Source organism: Xenopus tropicalis, chromosome 6 (assembly GCF_000004195.4).
Source record: "Xenopus tropicalis strain Nigerian chromosome 6, UCB_Xtro_10.0, whole genome shotgun sequence".
NCBI lineage: Eukaryota > Metazoa > Chordata > Amphibia > Anura > Pipidae > Xenopus > Xenopus tropicalis.
The window spans coordinates 138378772-138399111 of record NC_030682.2 but is presented as its reverse complement, the minus strand read 5'-3'; the positions used below and the strand labels follow the sequence as shown (position 1 = coordinate 138399111).

General features: G+C 45.2%; 1 protein-coding gene and 1 long non-coding RNA gene across 2 annotated transcripts in view; both read right to left on the bottom strand.

Annotated features, from left to right (window-relative positions):
• Nucleotides 1-20340, bottom strand: part of deptor (DEP domain containing MTOR interacting protein) — an 87980-nt gene that overhangs the window by 56129 nt on the left and 11511 nt on the right. The gene's annotated exons all lie outside the window — the stretch shown is intronic.
• On the bottom strand, nt 10542-12394 carry LOC116411516. The gene is made up of 2 exons (XR_004223160.1): nt 12112-12394; nt 10542-12073 (listed from the first exon to the last, which is right to left on the bottom strand). It is a non-coding gene; the product is annotated as an uncharacterized LOC116411516 (long non-coding RNA).

Genomic DNA, 20340 nt, shown 5'->3' with positions numbered 1-20340 from the left:
ACAGAGCCTTCTGTAGAATACCAGTCCACATAGGGGCTATTAAGTAGCCAATTATAGTTCTCAGTGTTTTTATATGTGGCTCACAGGGTATAAAAGGTTGGGGATCCCAGCCCTAGACAATGGGGTGGGCAGGGCTTAATGGCGGGGAGGGCAGCAAACTAACAACTGATGTGGGGAGGTGAGCAACAAGTGGCCAGTGGAGTAGGAGACACGCAATCGGCATTGGTGTGACTGAGCAGAAGCCGAAAGGGTTGCCATTCTGGTTGGGCCTTGGGTACCAATACATCTTGGCCCATCACTGGCTGCTACCCATTAATGGATCAAGTATACCCAACACATATTGGGCACTGATTTACAAAAACATTATACAACACAGCCAACACAACAGATCTGGACACATGAGCGAAAGCAGAATGGTGTTTGTGTTTGGGGAGACTAATTAAACACATTTCCTACACAGAATTCTTTACAGTATCCCAGGGCCAATTTAATGTATACCCCAGGCCACATGACAAGATAAATACAGTGACAGTTTTATATAAAATAAATGCAGATGTAATACCCTCAAATGCATGGCAGGATTAATGTGGTGCCAATTTAATGTATAATAACCCCAGAACATATGATAAATTCAGTGGTAATTTAATGTATAATACCTCTAGGAAATCATGGCAGGATTAAAACAATGCCAACTCCATGTATATGGTTTGTTGTAGGAACCAGCTGGGTTGATTATACCCTCCATGTTAAAGTGCAGGAAATATGAAATATGGTATGTAATAAAAGGCACTAAGTTTGCCCAGGAGCAGTAACCCATAGCAACCAAACAGCAGGTAGCATTTACTGGTCACCTGTTTAAAAGCAAACATCTAATTGGTTGCTATAGGTTACTGTTCCTGGGCAAACTCAGCGCCTTTTATTACATTTTATTACATTACTTTACATAGAGATTTATTGCTGAAAACAAACAAACCTTCAAGGCATAAATAACACATAAATAGCCGGCACATGGATGATACTAAGTAGGCTTGTGTGCTTTAAATGATATTATTTAGAAATAATGCAAGACAGGGCCATGCAGGCAGAGATAGGCTCTCCCAGAATAACAAGATCTTATTTATCTGTAACTCCAGGGAGCATTATCTGCAGCTAGCACATAAATCTGTTATCTCAGCCCGAGTGAGGGAGAAGTATCACTTGGGTACATGCTGTGCAGCATTTCCAAGGGGGAGAAAAACTTGCATATTAAAGTCACTTACTAAGCCTAATGCTCTCTCTGAGCATGGGGGTGGTATGCTTTTAGTGTATCTGTCAGAAAAATAAGGGTGGGAATGTTTTAACTACTGTGATTCTGTGCTGCCTCTATAAGTCCTATTCCCCATTCATCAGCAGATTTCTCTTTGGCAGGGTTCAAGCTGAGGCGACTGCCCCACACTCCATGCATAGTGGGGCCCCACTCAGCAGCAGTTACAGATAAGAACAGTATCAGAAAGTTCAGTAATGCACAACATTAACTCTTCGCTGTGTAGCCATGCCTGTTACAGAGAGATAGTGCCTATAGTAGCAGTGGGGGATAATAGCCTCTGGGAAGGGACTGTGGCTGTGGGATAGCAGGTATAGTAGGGAGAGATGGTGCCTATAGTAGCAGTGGGATAATAGCCTCTGGGAAGGGACTGGGGCTGTGGGATAGCAGGTATAGTAGGGAGAGATGGTGCCTATAGTAGCAGTGGGGGATAATAGCCTCTGGGAAGGGACTGTGGCTGTGGGATAGCAGGTATAGTAGGGAGAGATGGTGCCTATAGTAGCAGTGGGGGGATAATAGCCTCTGGGAAGGGACTGGGGCTGTGGGATAGCAGGTATAGTAGGGAGAGATGGTGCCTATAGTAGCAGTGGGGGATAATAGCCTCTGGGAAGGGACTGTGGCTGTGGGATAGCAGGTATAGTAGGGAGAGATGGTGCCTATAGTAGCAGTGGGGGATAATAGCCTCTGGGAAGGGACTGGGGCTGTGGGATAGCAGGTATAGTAGGGAGAGATGGTGCCTATAGTAGCAGTGGGGGGATAATAGCCTCTGGGAAGGGACTGGGGCTGTGGGATAGCAGGTATAGTAGGGAGAGATGGTGTCTATAGTAGCAGTGGGGGGATAATAGCCTCTGGGAAGGGACTGTGGCTGTGGGATAGCAGGTATAGTAGGGAGAGATGGTGCCTATAGTAGCAGTGGGGGATAATAGCCTCTGGGAAGGGACTGGGGCTGTGGGATAGCAGGTATAGTAGGGAGAGATGGTGCCTATAGTAGCAGTGGGGGATAATAGCCTCTGGGAAGGGACTGGGGCTGTGGGATAGCAGGTATAGTAGGGAGAGATGGTGCCTATAGTAGCAGTGGGGGATAATAGCCTCTGGGAAGGGACTGGGGCTGTGGGATAGCAGGTATAGTAGGGAGAGATGGTGTCTATAGTAGCAGTGGGGGGATAATAGCCTCTGGGAAGGGACTGGGGCTGTGGGATAGCAGGTATAGTAGGGAGAGATGGTGCCTGTAGTAGCAGTGGGGGGATAATAGCCTCTGGAAAGGGACTGGGGCTGTGGGATAGCAGGTATAGTAGGGAGAGATGGTGCCTATAGTAGCAGTGGGGGGATAATAGTTTCTGGGAAGGGACTGGGGCTGTGGGATAGCAGGTATAGTAGGGAGAGATGGTGCCTATAGTAGCAGTGGGGGGATAATAGCCTCTGGGAAGGGACCAGGGCTGTGGGATAGCAGGTATAGTAGGAAAAGATGGTGCCTATAGTAGCAGTGGGGGGATAATAGCCTCTGGGAAGGGACCAGGGCTATGGGATAGCAGGTATAGTAGGGAGAGATGCTGCCTATAGTAGCAGTGGGGGGATAATAGCCTCTGGGAAGGGACTGGGGCTGTGGGATAGCAGGTATAGTAGGGAGAGATGGTGCCTATAGTAGCAGTGGGATAATAGCCTCTGGGAAGGGACAGTGGCTGTGGGATAGCAGGTATAGTAGGGAGAGATGGTGCCTGTAGTAGCAGTGGGGGATAATAGCCTCTGGGAAGGGACAGTGGCTGTGGGATAGCAGGTATAGTAGGGAGAGATGGTGCCTATAGTAGCAGTGGGGGGATAATAGCCTCTGGGAAGGGACTGGGGCTGTGGGATAGCAGGTATAGTAGGGAGAGATGGTGCCTATAGTAGCAGTGGGGGGATAATAGCCTCTGGGAAGGGACTGGGGCTGTGGGATAGCAGGTATAGTAGGGAGAGATGGTACCTATAGTAGCAGTGGGATAATAGCCTCTGGGAAGGGACTGTGGCTGTGGGATAGCAGGTATAGTAGGGAGAGATGGTGCCTATAGTAGCAGTGGGGGGATAATAGCCTCTGGGAAGGGACTGGGGCTGTGGGATAGCAGGTATAGTAGGCAGAGATGGTGCCTATAGTACTAGTAGGATAATAGCCTCTGGGAAGGGAAGTGAAGAGGAGCATAGAAATTTTCCATTAGAACAGACAATCCTTGACCCCCCAGGACTGCAGCATTATTATACAGCTCTATCATTTGCCATACATGCAAAGATGGCTGGTATTTAGATAAAAATGATGGATTCCATGCATCCCTAATTTACAACTTGTCCACCTTGCTCCAAATGTAAAATCATTGTTTACTTGTTTTGATTGAAAGGGTATACAGCCACCTTAAGGGTCAAGATACACAGAGCTACTAGTAGCAGCTACTTGTCACGGCTACTAAAATGGACAACGCTGATCATTTTCTTATAACTGTCTCTACATGTGTTTTAGCAGAGGCAATTCTCAGTATTGTCTATAGCAGGGTATTTTCTGGCGTTTAGTAACCGAGACAAGTAGCTGCTACAAAATAACTCTGTGTGTCTTCACCCTTATTTATGATTAAAATGAACATCACTGATTCAGCTGTATATGAATTCTACAAAAAATGCAGCCTGTAGTGTATACTATATGCCTACACTGTATATAGAATACTGACTATACTATACCCAGTCCAGGCACGAAACGCATAGGGATTAAATGTACCACGATGTACTAAATTTTTAACAATAAAATAGCATATTTTAAGCAGCATATTTACGTCAGTCCAGTTTTGTTGCCAAGCCCGCTTGTCAAGAAGTTGTAATCTGGTCTCGGCCTAAACAGAATTTGTGTTTTGCACATTCCTGAAAAAACAGCAGCTTGCGTAATGCTCTGTATGGGTATTGGCCGGGTGTCAGATACAAATATTGTTTAGGAAACAAAGACTATTTTTCTGTAATATTGAATGTGCAATCAGTCATTAGTAAATGTTGCAGTTGGTGCTCAGTTCATGGAAGTGACTGATTCCTCTCTGTATCTCAGCTAAAAATAACATGTGTCTCTCATAATACAGTGACCTTGAGACACAGCCTTGAGGCTCGGTGGGAAGAAGAGCTGCTTATATATAAGTAAGAACAGAAAATGTGCAACAAGATTTGCATTGTTTGGGTTGGAGTATTTGAGAATTGTGTTCAGAATTAGGCGTGATTTCCTCACACACACGTAGTCTGTCACTTACTGCACGCAAAGGCTGGATTATTATTCTAAGGTTAAGTTATATGGGCAGGGAGAATATTTCCTACATTTATACTCTATGCTATGTGCTATATTCCATAGCTGGCTTCTCATTCCCTGAAGCCTCCCAGAGTTTCCAACACTGGACAATAATTTCCCAGTGGGGAATAGAGTTCTGAGTCAGGCCTTAGCGGCCATTCTCTCAGGCTACATAGCTACACACTTGCTTGTTCCATCTCCATAACAGTCCTACTGGGTTCCAGTAACTGGTAGTATGCTAAGAGCTGAGGGCTCATTTATGTCTGCAAGCTCAGTGGGCAACTTGCACTTTTCCCTGCAGTGAGTTGCATTTTTATTAAAGTTACTTGCCTTACTCTCCTATAGTTCTGCTCTGCGCCTCTCAGTCCTTCCTGCCTTCTGTACCAAATGAGCCCCTGCTGTTCCTATAGATCAGTGATCCCCAACCAGTGGCTCCTGAGCAACATGTTGCTCCCCAACCCCTTTGATGTTGCTCCCAGTGGCCTCAAAGTTGGTGCCAATTTTTGAATTTCTTATTTGGAGGCATGTTTCGGAGGCATAAAGGCCATCTGTACTGCTAAACAGTACCTCTAGTAGTCTGCCAGTCCACATTGGGCTACTAATTGACCAATCTAAGTCCTTATTGGTCACCTACTTGGAAAGATTTTGTGCTTGTGTTGCTCCCCACCCTTTTTTCATTGAAATGTTGCTTACAGGTAAAAAAAGGTTGGGGATCCCTGCTATAGATGCATAGGAACCCTGGAGCTACCGGCACCTCCTGACCAAGCAGTAACCTTAGGGTTCCCTCAGTGCCCTGCATCAACAGGCGCGATGAAAGAATAGGGTGCAGACATTCACATGCTAAACATCGGAAATTATGCCAGGCAAATACATCTGATTTGTATCGAAGTTCATCCATTTGGGGAATTGGACACAACTACAGTAGGCCCAGTGCAATTGTATCAATAGAATGGCCCGTTTGCATCTGCAATGATGCCAGAATTGTGGGGGGGAAAAAACAAGGCTATTCCGCTCAAAATTGCACTTTGCACACTCTGTCTAGTGCACCCTTTGGTATGTTATGGTAGTATGGTTATTTGAGCAAGGCCAGGTGGAAATTAATGAAACTAGAATTACACATGCATTTCATTCGCAGGTAGACAATCCCCCACCAACAAGATTGTTTTTGCAGGTTCTCACAGATTCACAGGAACAGCCCCCTAAGTTTTTCATAGTCTGTACAGAGAGATACATAAAACTATGGCAGCATAGGGATTCCCCTGTACTAAGCACAATTCAGCAGGAACAGCCCCCTAAGTTTGCTCATTGCCCGTACAGAGAGATACCATAAAACTATGGCAGCATAGGGATTCCCCTGTACTAAGCACAATTCAGCAGGAACAGCCCCCTAAGTTTGCTCATTGCCCGTACAGAGAGATACCATAAAACTATGGCAGCATAGGGATTCCCCTGTACTAAGCACAATTCAGCAGGAACAGCCCCCTAAGTTTGATCATAGCCTGTACAGAGAGATACCATAAAACTATGGCAGCATAGGGATTCCCGTGTACTAAGCACAATTCAGCAGGAACAGCCCCCTAAGTTTGATCATAGCCTGTACAGAGAGATACCATAAAACTATGGCACATAGGGATTCCCCTGTACTAAGCAAAATTCAGCAGGAACAGCCCCCTAGGTTTGCTCATAGCCTGTACAGGGAGATACCATAAAACTATGGCACATAGGAATTCCCCTGTACTAAGCACAATTCAGCAGGAACAGCCCCCTAAGTTTGCTCATAGCCTGTACAGAGAGATACCATAAATCTAAGGCACATAGGGATTCCCCTGTACTAAGCACAATTCAGCAGGAACAGCCCCCTAAGTTTGCTCATAGCCTGTACAGAGAGATACCATAAATCTAAGGCGTCACTGTATTTGCCTGAACTAAGCACAATTCTGCAGAAAATGCAAGTGCTGCTTGACCCTCTAACAACAAGGTTAACCTGAGAGGATATAGTGCATCGCTACAAAGAATGTATGGAGTCAGTATGGTAAATCTGTACACATTTATGCCACACGTGTAATCATACGTCTGTACTAATGGATAAACATTTGCAAGAGAATAAAAACTCTTTACACTCACAATAAAGTGCGCACATTGTCAGCTTTTTATTTTTTCAGTTGCTCGGAATTATATTTTCTTTTATCAAACAACATTTTATTTTAATTGGTTGTAAAGCTGAGAAATGCTGGTCAAACCCCTTAAAGGCAATGACACATAGTAGATCAGTCGCCTCCGATAAAACAGATGCGTCACTAAGTCGCCCAAAGTTTCCTCACAAGGCAACTTTGGGCGACTTTATAAAAACGAAGCAACAATAATGTTTTTCCATCGTCCACGGCAGAGAAGATTTATCGCGGCCGACTAATCTCCTCGTTTGCCCTTAAAGAAAGGTTTGGGCTGCTAAAACTAGGCACCACACCTACTATACATGATACACTTAATGGTTATGACAGATCTATACCATATATTGTAAAACAGTGCAACATATCCAAATATAGTTCTTACATTCCTGCCTACACAAAGCCCACTCCCAGCTCCTGAATTGAAAGTAGGACGTCAAGCACTCCGGACTCAAGGAATCTGCTAAAATGCGAACTTTATTTCTTCATATTTAAAAACAAAAGTGCCTGATGCGTTTCGTGCGTTTAAAGCACTTAATCATAAGGAAACATGAGTGACTTTAAGGGGCGTCACAAACTGGTGGCAGCTCGTGGGATAACGCACTGGGCACCATGCGCAGGCAGGAACTGGAGGAGTTAACCCTTGCCACTCTGAGAAAGTGGAGTCGCAGAAGGGGCATAGCCCCAGAAGGGAAGAAAAAGGCAGAGATTATTGCTTTACTGCTGCCCCTCCTACATTCAGATGCTGAGACTGTTACATCAGATGTTGCTATTGCTGGGGCCCCTGAAACGGTCCGGGGGCCACCAGCCAACCCCACCCGAGACAGGGTTGGAGAGGTGTTTAAACAAAGGCTGGAATTGTTCCGTGAGGAGCTGACTGTGGCAGAAAAGATGGAGTTGATGAAAATGGTGCAGGAGGAGGTGGCCAGTGAAGGACATGGCTTAGGGGAGCATGGTAGGCTATCCGTGTCCTCAGTGGAGAGTCGGGCACGAGACATTCTGAAGCTAGCCACTGCCTTCCCCACATTTCACGAAGGGCAGGACAGCATTGATGCCTTTCTAGAGACATTTGAAATTATGTGCAGGGCCCATAACATCTCAGAAGAGGACTGGCCCCGAATCCTTTCTGGCAAGCTAACTGGAAGGGCCAGCGCTACATTTCGGGCCTTGTCTGATGAACAAAGACTGGACTATGAGGAGATTAAACAAGCATTGCTGATCCGTTATGCTATCACCCCAGAGTTTTACCGGCAAACATTCCGGTCACTGCTAAAGACCCCCCAGGATACTTACCTTGAGTTTGGTAACAAGTTATCAAGGGCCCTTGACAAGTGGGTTAAAGGGTCTGGGGCTGAAACAATGGAGGACTTAAGGCAATTATGCCTGAAAGAGCAATTTTTGGAGCGGTGCCCCCCAGGAGTCCGAGAGTGGGTTGTAGACCGTGAGCCACAGACAGTAGAAGAAGCTGCCCAGTTGGCAGACAAGTATATGGAAACCAGGATGCCTACAAAGAGAGGGCCCCAAGCACCAGGTACAACAGGTCCCAGGGCAAGAGAGCTGCCAGGCTCTCATCCGCATTCCACTGGCACTAATGCTGCACCCCACCCACCGCTACCAGGGGCTGGGCCTAGAAGCTGCTTTCGATGCGGGGCCCTGGGTCACTTTCAAGCTTCTTGCCCTCTAAACCAGCGATCTCCTTCTGTGTCAGGGGCTCCAAAGGTGACGCCTGCTCGACCTGTCGCCACTGTTCAGAAGGAAAGTGCAGAGTGTGACCTGCCTGAAATCAACCTAAGTGAGACCCCCGAATTTGCAGTAATGCAGATACACTGGGCAGATCAGTCCAAGAGAAAATGCCATGTGATTCCAGTGCAAGTAGATGGAAACCCAGTGGAAGGTTTCCTGGACTCTGGTGCCTTTATAACTCTGGCGGAACCTAGTGTGGTGACGTTAAATCGCATCGTTCCGGGGAAAATGGCCCGAGTGATTCTGGCTGGAGGACAGCGCAGAGAGGTGCCAATTGCACAAGTGACTTTGGACTGGGGAGAAGGGCCCATGCTGCATGAAGTGGGGGTCATGGATCAACTTCCTGCTGATGTCCTGCTTGGAAATGATGTGGGAGACATTTGCTGCAGCATCACGAGGCGGCAGGCAGAGTCAGGCAAGCCACCGGCAGTTGTCCAGGAGGTAAATGGGCAGACAGATGTGACTGATGACTCATTTGACATAGGTAATTGGCAGGATTTTAGGGCTGAACAAGCAGCAGACCCTAGTCTTCAGCCATTAAGAGACAGAGCTGGGCAAGGGGTGGTAGGTACCGAAGCAGGGGAACAAATAGTGCAGGAGGACGGGTTGTACTATAGGGTCCTCAAAAGCCCTAGAGGAAAACAAAGGGAAGCATGCCGTCAGTTGTTGGTGCCTGCCAAATTTAGGACCCAGTTGCTGCACCTTGCACATGAGGTACCCCTCGCAGGGCACCAAGGGATTTCTCGCACGCGCTATCGCCTGCTACAAAATTTCTATTGGCCAGGGTTGTCACAACAAGTGGCACAGTTCTGCCGATCATGTGACAGCTGTCAGAGGGTTGGGAAAAGTGGGGAGCGGAACAAGCATACATTGCGACCCTTACCAGTGATAGGGGAGCCATTTCAGAGAGTTGCTGTTGATTTGATAGGACCCCTTAGCCGACCCAGCAGGACAGGCAAGCAATATATACTTACAATGGTAGACTATGCCACCCGGTACCCAGAGGCAGTGGCTTTACGGAGAATTGATGCCCCAGCCGTTGCAGATGCACTGATTCAGATTTTTTTCACGAGTAGGGTTTCCTAGTGAGATCCTATCCGATCAAGGGCCACAGTTTATCTCCCAATTACTTCAGTGTCTATGGCAGCGCTGTGGGGTCACCTCTCTTCGCTCAAGCCCGTACCACCCTCAAACTAATGGCCTGTGTGAGCGTTTCAATGGGACTCTTAAAAATATGTTACGAACTTTTGTGGAGGCTGGAGAAGGTGACTGGGAGAAGTTTCTGCCCTGTCTTTTGTTTGCATATAGAGAAGTTCCCCAAGAGTCTACTGGGTTCTCTCCTTTTGAGTTGTTGTATGGGAGGCGGGTTCGAGGCCCCCTAGACTTGCTAAGGGAGTACTGGGAGGGGGGAGCCCAATTCCCTGAGTTTCCTGTAGTTCCTTATGTTCTACAATTTCGTAAACGTCTAGAGAAAATGACCGCTCTGGTGAAGGAACATCTGACGGCTGCTCAAACCAAACAAAAAGTTTGGTATGATAGGAATGCCAGGGACCGGCGATTCGGTCCGGGGGACAAGGTGTTACTGCTGACACCAATGAGGTCAGACAAGTTGCAAGCAGCCTGGGAAGGGCCCTATGTGGTGGTACAATCCATTCATGATACTACTTACGTGGTCTCCCCTCTTGATAACCAGGACCAGTATAAGACGGTCCATGTAAATATGATGAAACCGTACGTAGAAAGAGAAGGCACCGTGGCTGCCATTTGTAGTCTGCTGGAAGAGGGGCGCCATGAGGAGGCTCTCCCTGACCTCTTACAAGAGGCACTGGGGGTTCAGACTTTGGAGGATGTTGCTATTAGTGAGCAGCTAACCAATGAGCAAAGTAAGCAGTTGTTTCAGCTGCTCCAAAGGTTTCAGTATCAGTTTTCTGAGCGGCCAGGCTGCACCAATTGGGTTGTCCATCAAGTAAATACAGAGGGACATGCCCCGGTTCGCACCCCAGCATACAGGATAGCAGAATCCGTACGGGCTGCCATGAAAAAGGAAGTAGAGGAAATGTTGGCATTAGGGGTGATTGTTCCCTCTCAGAGCCCTTGGGCATCACCAGTAGTATTAGTTCCCAAGAAGGATGGCAGCACTAGGTTTTGTGTAGACTATAGGAAACTGAACCAAGTGACAGTTACAGACGCCTACCCAATGCCCCGGGTGGATGAACTCCTTGACCACCTGGGGAATGCCAAATACCTCACCACCCTAGACCTAAGCCGAGGATACTGGCAGATTCCCTTGGCACCAGGGGACCAAGAGAAGTCGGCTTTTATCACTCCCTATGGCTTGTTTCAATTTACAGTCATGCCATTTGGAATGAAAAACGCACCAGCGACATTCCAGAGGGTAGTAAATCAGCTGTTGGAGGGGTGCCAAGAGTTTGCTCAGGCATATCTGGATGATATAGCCATATTTAGCAACACCTGGGAGGAACATGTGCAGCACCTGCAGAGGGTGCTGGAAAGGATTAGGCAGGCTGGGCTTACCCTTAAACCAGGGAAATGCCACTTTGGGATGGCTGAGGTCCAATATTTGGGTCATCGGGTGGGAAGCGGGCGAGTGATGCCAGAACCGGCCAAGGTTGAAGTCATAGTAAACTGGCCTACTCCCACAACACAGAAACAGGTGTTAGCCTTTTTGGGGACAGCAGGGTATTACCGACGCTTTATCCCTAACTACAGTGCTATTGCTAAACCCCTGACAGATCTGACGAGTAAAAGACGCCCACGAGTGGTAACCTGGACACCCGAGTGTGCTACCGCCATGTCTGCACTCAAATCTGCCTTAGTGAATGCCCCTGTTATGTCTGCACCTGACTTTAGCCGGGGATTCATTGTCCACACTGACGCCTCCACCTATGGGATTGGTGCTGTGTTGTCCCAAGTGGATGAGAAGGGAGGGGAGCACCCCATTATATACCTGAGCCGGAAGCTGCTTCCCCGGGAAGTTGCATATGCTACAATTGAAAAAGAGTGTCTGGCCATTGTGTGGGCCTTAAAGAAACTGCAGCCCTATCTGTTTGGAAGTGCATTCACTGTGGTAACTGACCATAACCCTCTGAGCTGGTTGCAACGCGTTTCTGGAGACAATGGGAAATTGCTGAGGTGGAGCCTAGCTTTGCAGCAGTTCAACTTTACTATACAGCACCGCAAGGGGAGCCACCATGGGAATGCGGATGGACTCTCAAGAAGGGACGGTGAAGACTGTACAGGACAAGGGCGTCCTACGGTCTTCCCCCCGTCTGGGGGGAGACCGGACGGCCGCCCTCTGGGGGGGGAGAGATGTGAAAAGACTCCTAATAGCTGTGGAAGCTGCTGGCTCAGGAGGGAGGGGCCGGGAGGTCCCAGGGACAGGAAGCAGTTGGCTCAGAGAGGTCAGAGGGAAGAGGAAGTGGCTGTTGAGAAAGAAGCTGCTGGAAAGGCTGCAGTGGGAACTGGTGACTGCAAAGCAGAGTGGGATAAGCTGCGGCGTCCCCTCATTTTGGATTGGATTTCCCCAGCACTGACCCCTGAGTTACACTCCAGCACCTGAGTTACACTCCAGCACCTGAGTTACACTCCAGCACCTGAGTTACACTCCAGCAGTTAAGTTAATCTGCCAGTTATCCCCCCCACCTACAGAAGTGCAACTGGGAGCCTCACTGTGAGGGGAGCTGTTACTGGGCTGCCTGGGAGCTGCAAGTGACTAATATAAGGGACTGGGCCACAAATACCCCCTACAGTTGTGCCTTTGTTGGGCAGTTACACCTTGTTTGTGCCTAAGGGATTGCTTGTTAATAAAGCTGTGTTGTACCGTTACCTGCCCCTGTGCTGCTTATGTGCCCATAGTCTGGTCCCGTGCTCAGGGACGTCACAAGTACCTGTACTTGATCCCAACTAAGATATAATTACCCCTTATTGGGGGCAGAACAGCCCTATTGGGTTTATTTCATGGTTAAATGATTCCCTTTTCTCTGTAATAATAAAACAGTACCTGTACTTGATCCCAACTAAGATATAATTACCCCTTATTGGGGGCAGAACAGTCCTATTGGGTTTATTTAATGGTTAAATGATTCCCTTTTCTCTGTAATAATAAAACAGTGCCTGTACTTGATCCCAACTAAGATATAATTACCCCTTATTGGGGGCAGAACAGTCCTATTGGGTTTATTTCATGGTTAAATGATTCCCTTTTCTCTGTAATAATAAAACAGTACCTGTACTTGATCCCAACTAAGATATAATTACCCCTTATTGGGGGCAGAACAGCCCTATTGGGTTTAATTCATGGTTAAATGATTCCCTTTTCTCTGTAATAATAAAACAGTACCTGTACTTGATCCCAACTAAGATATAATTACCCCTTATTGGGGGCAGAACAGCCCTATTGGGTTTATTTAATGGTTAAATGATTCCCTTTTCTCTGTAATAATAAAACAGTACCTGTACTTGATCCCAACTAATATATTATTAATCCTTATTGGAGGAGCAACAATCCTATTGGGTTTATTCAAAATGTAAATGATTTTTAGCACACTTGGTAAGGAGATCCAATCAATGGAAAACCCCAGGTTTCCACCTGAGCATTCTGGATAATAGATCCCATACCTGTACTTTAGTCTGCACCCTGTACCATTTCATGGTCACATATCCTGGGGTGACCTCTATTATCCTTATATTTCACAGTAGGAGGTACAGTACATTATGCCATATTAGATTAGGTATACCTCCCACAGGAGTTACAAAATATCTCAAACCTTACTATATTTTAGGTTTGTGGGCCAGATTCCAATAAAAAAATGTTGTCAACCAAGGCGGTCAATGGAGCTCTTAAACAGGTTGAGGGGGGAAGGGAATCTCTTGGAGGGCCATGTCCAGCCTATGGGTCTCTATTTGGACAGCCCCGCTCTAGACAACCTTCAGCTGATGGTAAGATCCAGGGAGACGTTGTATAAGTGCTGGAGGACCACACACTGAAGGAATGTTCCATTGCTAGACTCTGTAATGCAGGGTAAATATCAATGGACGAATGGGCAGATCCTTGATTGCGCACACACACACACACACACACACCGGTTGCCAAATTGGCCAATCCAACTGATCTAATCAAAATCTATTTGGATCCATACGCATCAACGATTTAAGGTCCCCATACACGGGCCGATTCTAGCTGCCGATATCGGTCCCTTAGACCAATTCGGCAGCTAATCGGCCCGTGTATGGGCACTATCGACGGGCCTGCCCAACTCATATCTGGCCTGAAATTGGCCAGATCTCAATCAGGCAGGTTAAAAATCTAGTCGGATCAGGGACCGCATTGGCTCATTGATATGGTCCCCGGACCAACTTTGTCTATACCCGCCGTAATAATTAGCCTGGATTCTCCCAATATTGCCCACCCGTACGTGGGGTATATCGGGAGAAGATCTGCTTGCTTGGTGACATCGCCAAGCGAGCGAATCTTAAGGTGTATGGGCACCTTTAGTCTAGAATTTACAAAAATGCCTGACAATATCTGCCAGTATGAACCCAGAACATGAACATGGAGAAAATCATGTACCACATGTGCAGTAATTGGGAATTATTTACTGCCCCCGGTGCACTAACCCTTAAAAACCTCTCAGCAATTAGCTTCAGTATAATGGGGAGTACAGCCGACACTTCTATCCTGTAGGAAAGAAAACAAAAATGAATGTGCACATCATGTGGAACTGAACTGGATTAACCCCAGGCACAGGCAAAGTTTACACACAACATCTCATTAGACACAGAATAATCAGAGTTCCAAGGGAGAGTTCCAGTTGTACCGAGATGGAAACTGAATCGTGTTTATAGATAAACTTGCTTGTGGCACTGAATATAGAAAATATAAATAGGGGTGCAAATGTTGTATATGAATACAGAGTCCCTGGTAGCTAATGTAGAGGAAGCGCTACCCATATCATTACAGATAAGATATGATGCACCTAGATATGAGGAGGAAGCTACATGCGGGATATGTGCCTGACTGGTATAGCGGTAGGGGAGAATTGTCAGTCTGGGAGAGTTGTTTGAGCACATGGAACCCCCGTGACTACCCTAAGGCCTTACAAGGCAAGGGAAGAGTTCAGTTCTTTCTCTAGGCACCAAGTCATGAGGAGGGGCTAAGCAGTGTGACTTGCCTTGGGCACAGTATACTCACGGCCTGGCACTGGAGAGAGCTAAGTCATATATGGTGCCTGGCTGTGGAACTATTTAGTGTGTGATTCACTAAGTGCAAATCAGTTGCTTGTGTGCAAAACAATAAGGGAACATTGGAAATAACATTCCAGGGCAGAAGTTAGAGGAGAACTAAACCCTAAAAATGAATATGCCTAAAAATGCCATATTTTCTATACTGAACTTACTGCACCAGACAACAGTTTTAGCATCTCAATAGCAACAATGATCTAGGACTTCAAACTTGTCACAGGAGCTCACCATCTGTCTGCAACATTCACATGCTCAGTGGGAAGCTAAGCTTAGGGGTTGTCGCACATTATCAAGCCGAAAATGAGGTTGGTCTGCTAATTATTAAATTCTGATGCTAATTGCACCAGTTTCAGAGCTGCCATGTAATGTAAATCTGAATAGATTACTAATCTGCCATATATCATGACATTTATATTCTGTAAATACAGTATATTGTGAGTGGGTCCCTAAGCTCAGGTAAGTGCCAGCAGCACAAAGTATGGGCAGGGAATCAGCAGAAAAGAAGATGGGGGGCTACTGGGGCATCTTTGGGGGCACAGATCTTCCGTGATAAAGGGCTGTGGGTGCCTTGGGCTGGGACAAAGTCAAACCGTAATGTACAATATTTCTGCCCTACTTCTTCAGTTAGGCTTTAGTTCTCCTTTAATTACAGAGTTCCCTTGTGTCCATACACCCTGTACATTGCCCCTTGCAAGCAACTGGGTGCACTTCATCAGAACAGATTGTAGCTGGAAGATACATGCATGGGTGAAATTACCTTCTTGTAAATAAGCCTGTGTATCTATTGTGGTTTAAACTTTTGCATTCTAGTAATCAGAAAGAGGCCATGGCTTGTCTCACTGCTCATAAGACTATGGCACAGCCCACACTATTCTAGGAAAGCATTCTGTGCCTCCCTTCCCAGGGCAAAGGTGCCAGTCTTTATTTATCTTCTGTTTCCGCTCTTACATTGTTTCCTAACATGCCAATTACCGCTGCCCTCGCCTCTACTGTACTTAAGGCTCTTGGAGACAGGATGTATTTGGCAGGTTTCCTTCTTTCTGTGGCCGCTTACACAACATATAACAGTTATACACTGACAGGGCTGGTGTTAGCGTAAGGCAAAAGTTTTGCCTTTGGTCCCCCTAGGAAATGCCCATTCTAAAAGAACAAAGGTGCATATTAACTTTGAATCGTAACTGTTATATATATATATATATATATATATATATGCCATATTGATAATTCATGTTCCATTGCCAATAAGTCACGCAGCAACTAAATGCACTAAAAGGGTCAATAAATATTCCCAAGAAAGTGCAGTTAGCATCACTCTTCATTTATCTTCTCCTTTAATTTCCACATTATAAAACATTACAGACCTAGGTCACTCCCTGTAATACCTACCCCCACTATAAAACCCCCCCACCCCAGTAGGCCTGTAGTGCACCACGTAGGAGTGATAGGTACTTGATGTACATGCACTTTGCTATAAAAATAGGTTGCAGTAGTTATCATTATATTGTTATTAGGGTTGGACTGGGGGTGTGCGGTCCCACTGAGGCCCTCGCCACTCGTACACGCCCCCCGCAGGGCCTGTCCATCCCCCAAGCAGATATAAGTAGACGCAATTGGGGGAGGGCAGCTGGGTTTGGGTCTGTCCGACCCTGATTATTATCCTCCATTTATATAGTGCCAACAAATTCATCAGTCCCTGCCCTAGTGAATATCACATTCATACAAATTAAGCCCAATTTCATCAGGAGTCCATTAACCTCCATGTATGTTTTTGCAGAGTGGGAGGAAACTGGAGTACCAGGAGCAAACCCAAGCAAGCACAAACCCCTTGCAGATGATGCCCTGGCTGGGATTGAACTCAGGACCCCAATGCTGAAGACAGTAGCTTTAACCATTGCCCCACAGCAGTAGTGAAAATAAGTTAAAGTGTTAGCTTGCTTTGAAATTAACTATTAGTATGGCGTAGGCAGCAGAATTCTAAGTCCTCATTGTTTATTTTTATGGTTCTTTTTTAAAATTCTTTTGTTCTGAAGCTCTCAGACTGGGAATTTTCGAACCATGTCTGGTTGCTAGGGCTTACTCAACCAGTAGGAAATCTCAAGTAGGAAGACACAACAGGAGATCAGGAGGAGATGGTCTAAAAACAAAGATTAGCAATTAAAAATAAGAATAATAAAATAAAACCTTTAATAGCTGATCCCATATTGGTTGCCAAGGCCACCATAGACTATTTTTCAAGCATCCTTGAGTGTTCATTACAATCTGCTCTCTGTATCACTTAATTAATTTAAACTGCAGGGGCTGAATCAAGTTACTCTAATTTTCTGTTTCTTTAGATACTATTTAATGTTATGCTGTGTCCTTAAGGAATAGTTTATACAAGTACAGCATATATAGAATAGATATGTTCTTTTCATATCGGTAATAAGAGTTTCTCCTTGGCGCCAGACTCCCACTGACAGGTTCTGTAACTGGCAAATCTTTGTGATACCAGGGCCATGGCCTTTTAGGAAAACATCCATGTGAACAGGACCCTTTTCCCTTCTCTACCAATCAAAACACAGCAGTACAGTTAAAGCTAACCTAATAAAAATAAGATTAGGGTAAGGACAAGTGAAAGGATTATGCATAAAGCCCCACTTTGGAAAGAAAAAGGGAACAATAAAACTAGAGATTAATTGCTGCCTGAATAATAGAGATAATTTCTATGAACCGCCAATGAAGTACTGCAACTAAAGGGGAAACATTCCATACTGGTGAACCTCCTCCCACATACCGTTCTTTCAGAACCTACTATGGCATTAATTCCAAAACTCTTAGCCCCCCATGTGGCCCACAGCCTTGATTGGGGGTACACTCTAAGGGGCTGATTTACTAACCCACGAATCCGACCCGAATTGGAAAAGTTCCGACTTGAAAACGAACATTTTGCGACTTTTTCGTATTTGTTGCGATTTTTTCGGCTTCTTTACGAATTTTTCGCTACCAATACGATTTTTGCGTAAAAACGCGAGTTTTTCGTAGCCATTACGAAAGTTGCGTAAAATCTGGCGATTTTTCGTAGCGTTAAAACTTGCGCGAAAAGTTGCGCATTTTTCGTAGCGTTAAAACTTACGCGAAACTTTGCACCTTTTAAGTTTTAACGCTATGAAAAATGCGCAACTTTTCGCGTAAGTTTTAACGCTACGAAAAAAGCACAACTTTTTACGCAACTTTCGTAATGGCTACGAAAAACTCGCGTTTTTACGCAAAAATCGTATTGGTAACGAAAAATTCGTAAAGAAGCCGAAAAAATCGCAAAAAATACGAAAAAATCGCAAAATACCGATCATTACGAAAAAAACGCAATCGGACTCATTTCGACCCGTTCGTGGGTAAGTAAATCAGCCCCTAAAGGTCAGTTAGGAAAGATTTGGGAAAAATGTGTATTTGCTCTCTTAAAGCTCAGCTATAAACTGATTCTGTCATGATTTTTATGGTATACTTATTTCTAAATTACACTGTTTACATAGCAAATAATTAAATCTACCATTTAAAATGTTATTCTTGAACCAACAAATGTATTTGTTTTTAGCTGTAATATTGGTGTGTAAGTGCCATCTCAGTGCCTTGTGCCTGAGTCTGAGCTTTCAGCCAGCGCTACACATTAGAACTGCTTTCAGCTAACCTATTGTTTCTCCTACTCCCATGTAACTGGAGGAGTCCCAAGTCGGACTTGGATTTCTTACTATTGAGTGCTATTCTGATACCTACTGGGAGCTGCTATCTTGCTCCCTTCCCATTGTTCTGCTGATCGGCTGCTGGGGGGGGGGGGGGATATCACTCCAACTTGCAGCGCAGCAGTAAAGTGTGACTGAAGTTTATCAGAACACAGGTCACATGGCTGTGGCACCCTGGGAAATGAAGAATATGGCTAGCCCCGTGTGACATTTCAAAATTACATATAAACAAATCTGTTTGCGTTTGTGAAAAACAGATGACAATGCAGGATTCTGCTGGAGAAGCTCTATTAACGTTTTCCCATGACAGCATTCCTTTAAGGTCAGTTAGACTGAGTCGCTGCCTGGAACTTTACAGAACTATGGTTGCATCTTGTGATATTTACATAGATCTCTAACCGTGTTAATAGCTAAGGGGGATCCCTGGCCAAATGTTGAAAACAACAAAAAACTGAAAGCCACTGTACTAGTGTGAGTGCAAAAGGTGGGATTTGTGACAGGTATCTGGGTTATTTGGGTCTATAGATTTAAGACCCTCATTTGTACTTACTGTATGTTTATTGTTTTAAAAGATAATTTTAAAGTCCTGGAAGGATCTTATTATATGCCAGTGATGCTCTTGTAGAGATCAGATGACACCATTGTGATTCTTGGGGTGGGGGGTGTTTTTGCTTATATTGGTCTAATCCTGGTTCTGTGACCAGTTGAGTCCATTCTGGTCTTGATTATTTCGCTGTGATCTCCAAACCTTTCTCTATAATTGTCTATGGCCCCCTTTCCATGCAGCTGTCCTGAGTTGTCTTATGCCAGGTCACAAACCCATAACTCCATTGCACCATCTATGCAGCTGGCCAAGGAAAGTGGTTGCTGTAGTTCCCAACAGCTGAAGAGCAATGAGTCTGAGACCCACAATAATGTGCAAAACACAGAAAGTTTCCAGCATGAGCTCAGCTAAAATGATTCTTTTACAGTGAGAGTGATGAGACAATCCCAGTATTCTTCTGTTACCAGGAAACATCCCTGTTTGAGTGCTACCATCTGTACAGTTGCTCTCATTATGTGTATTTAGAGCTCAACAGCAATTTTCCATTATTATTGTTATTAAAGCTGCATTCGTAACGCATATTACCAGTAGGATCCATATACTTCTCTGTTGACTCTTCTCTTTTTCTATTTTTTACACCAGTTAATATTTAGTAAGGGTTTGTGGTTGCCTCTTTTTGTTTGTTAACAAATAACTCAACGTGTGAACCTCACTAACCACTGGACACAGCATTGCTGGCTGATAATCTTACAGAGGAATGCAAAGAATTCACATGCTGGAGCTGGAGGAAGGGTATGGGTATTGTTAAAGGGGGCCAACTGAAATGAAATAAGATGTAGTAATTCAACACGAGCGTTCCAAGAACTGTATGTTCACATCAATGGCCTTGACTACTGTATGTAAGTGACAGAGACATACTGTAATAAAATAAGTAAACAGTACACAACCCCAGTAAAACACAGCATGTGTCCAATACACTAAATGGAGATGTCATTGGTCAGGTATGTGCAACCTGCAGTCCTCTTGAATATATTGAAATACAGGTTTGGGACCTGTTGTCCTAAATGCTCAGGACCTGGGGTCATTTTGTAATTTAGATCTCCTTACATACTAAAAAATCATTTAAATGTGAATTTAACCCATTAGGTTTGTCTTGCCTTCATATCTTAGCTGGGATCAAGTATCATTATTATACTGCTGTTAATATTTTATTAAAATGGAGTCTATGGGAGAGGGACTTCCCGTAATTCAGAGCTTTCTGGATAACTAGTTTCTGAACAAAGGATCCCATAATTGTACAACACACAGCAACCAAAATTAGT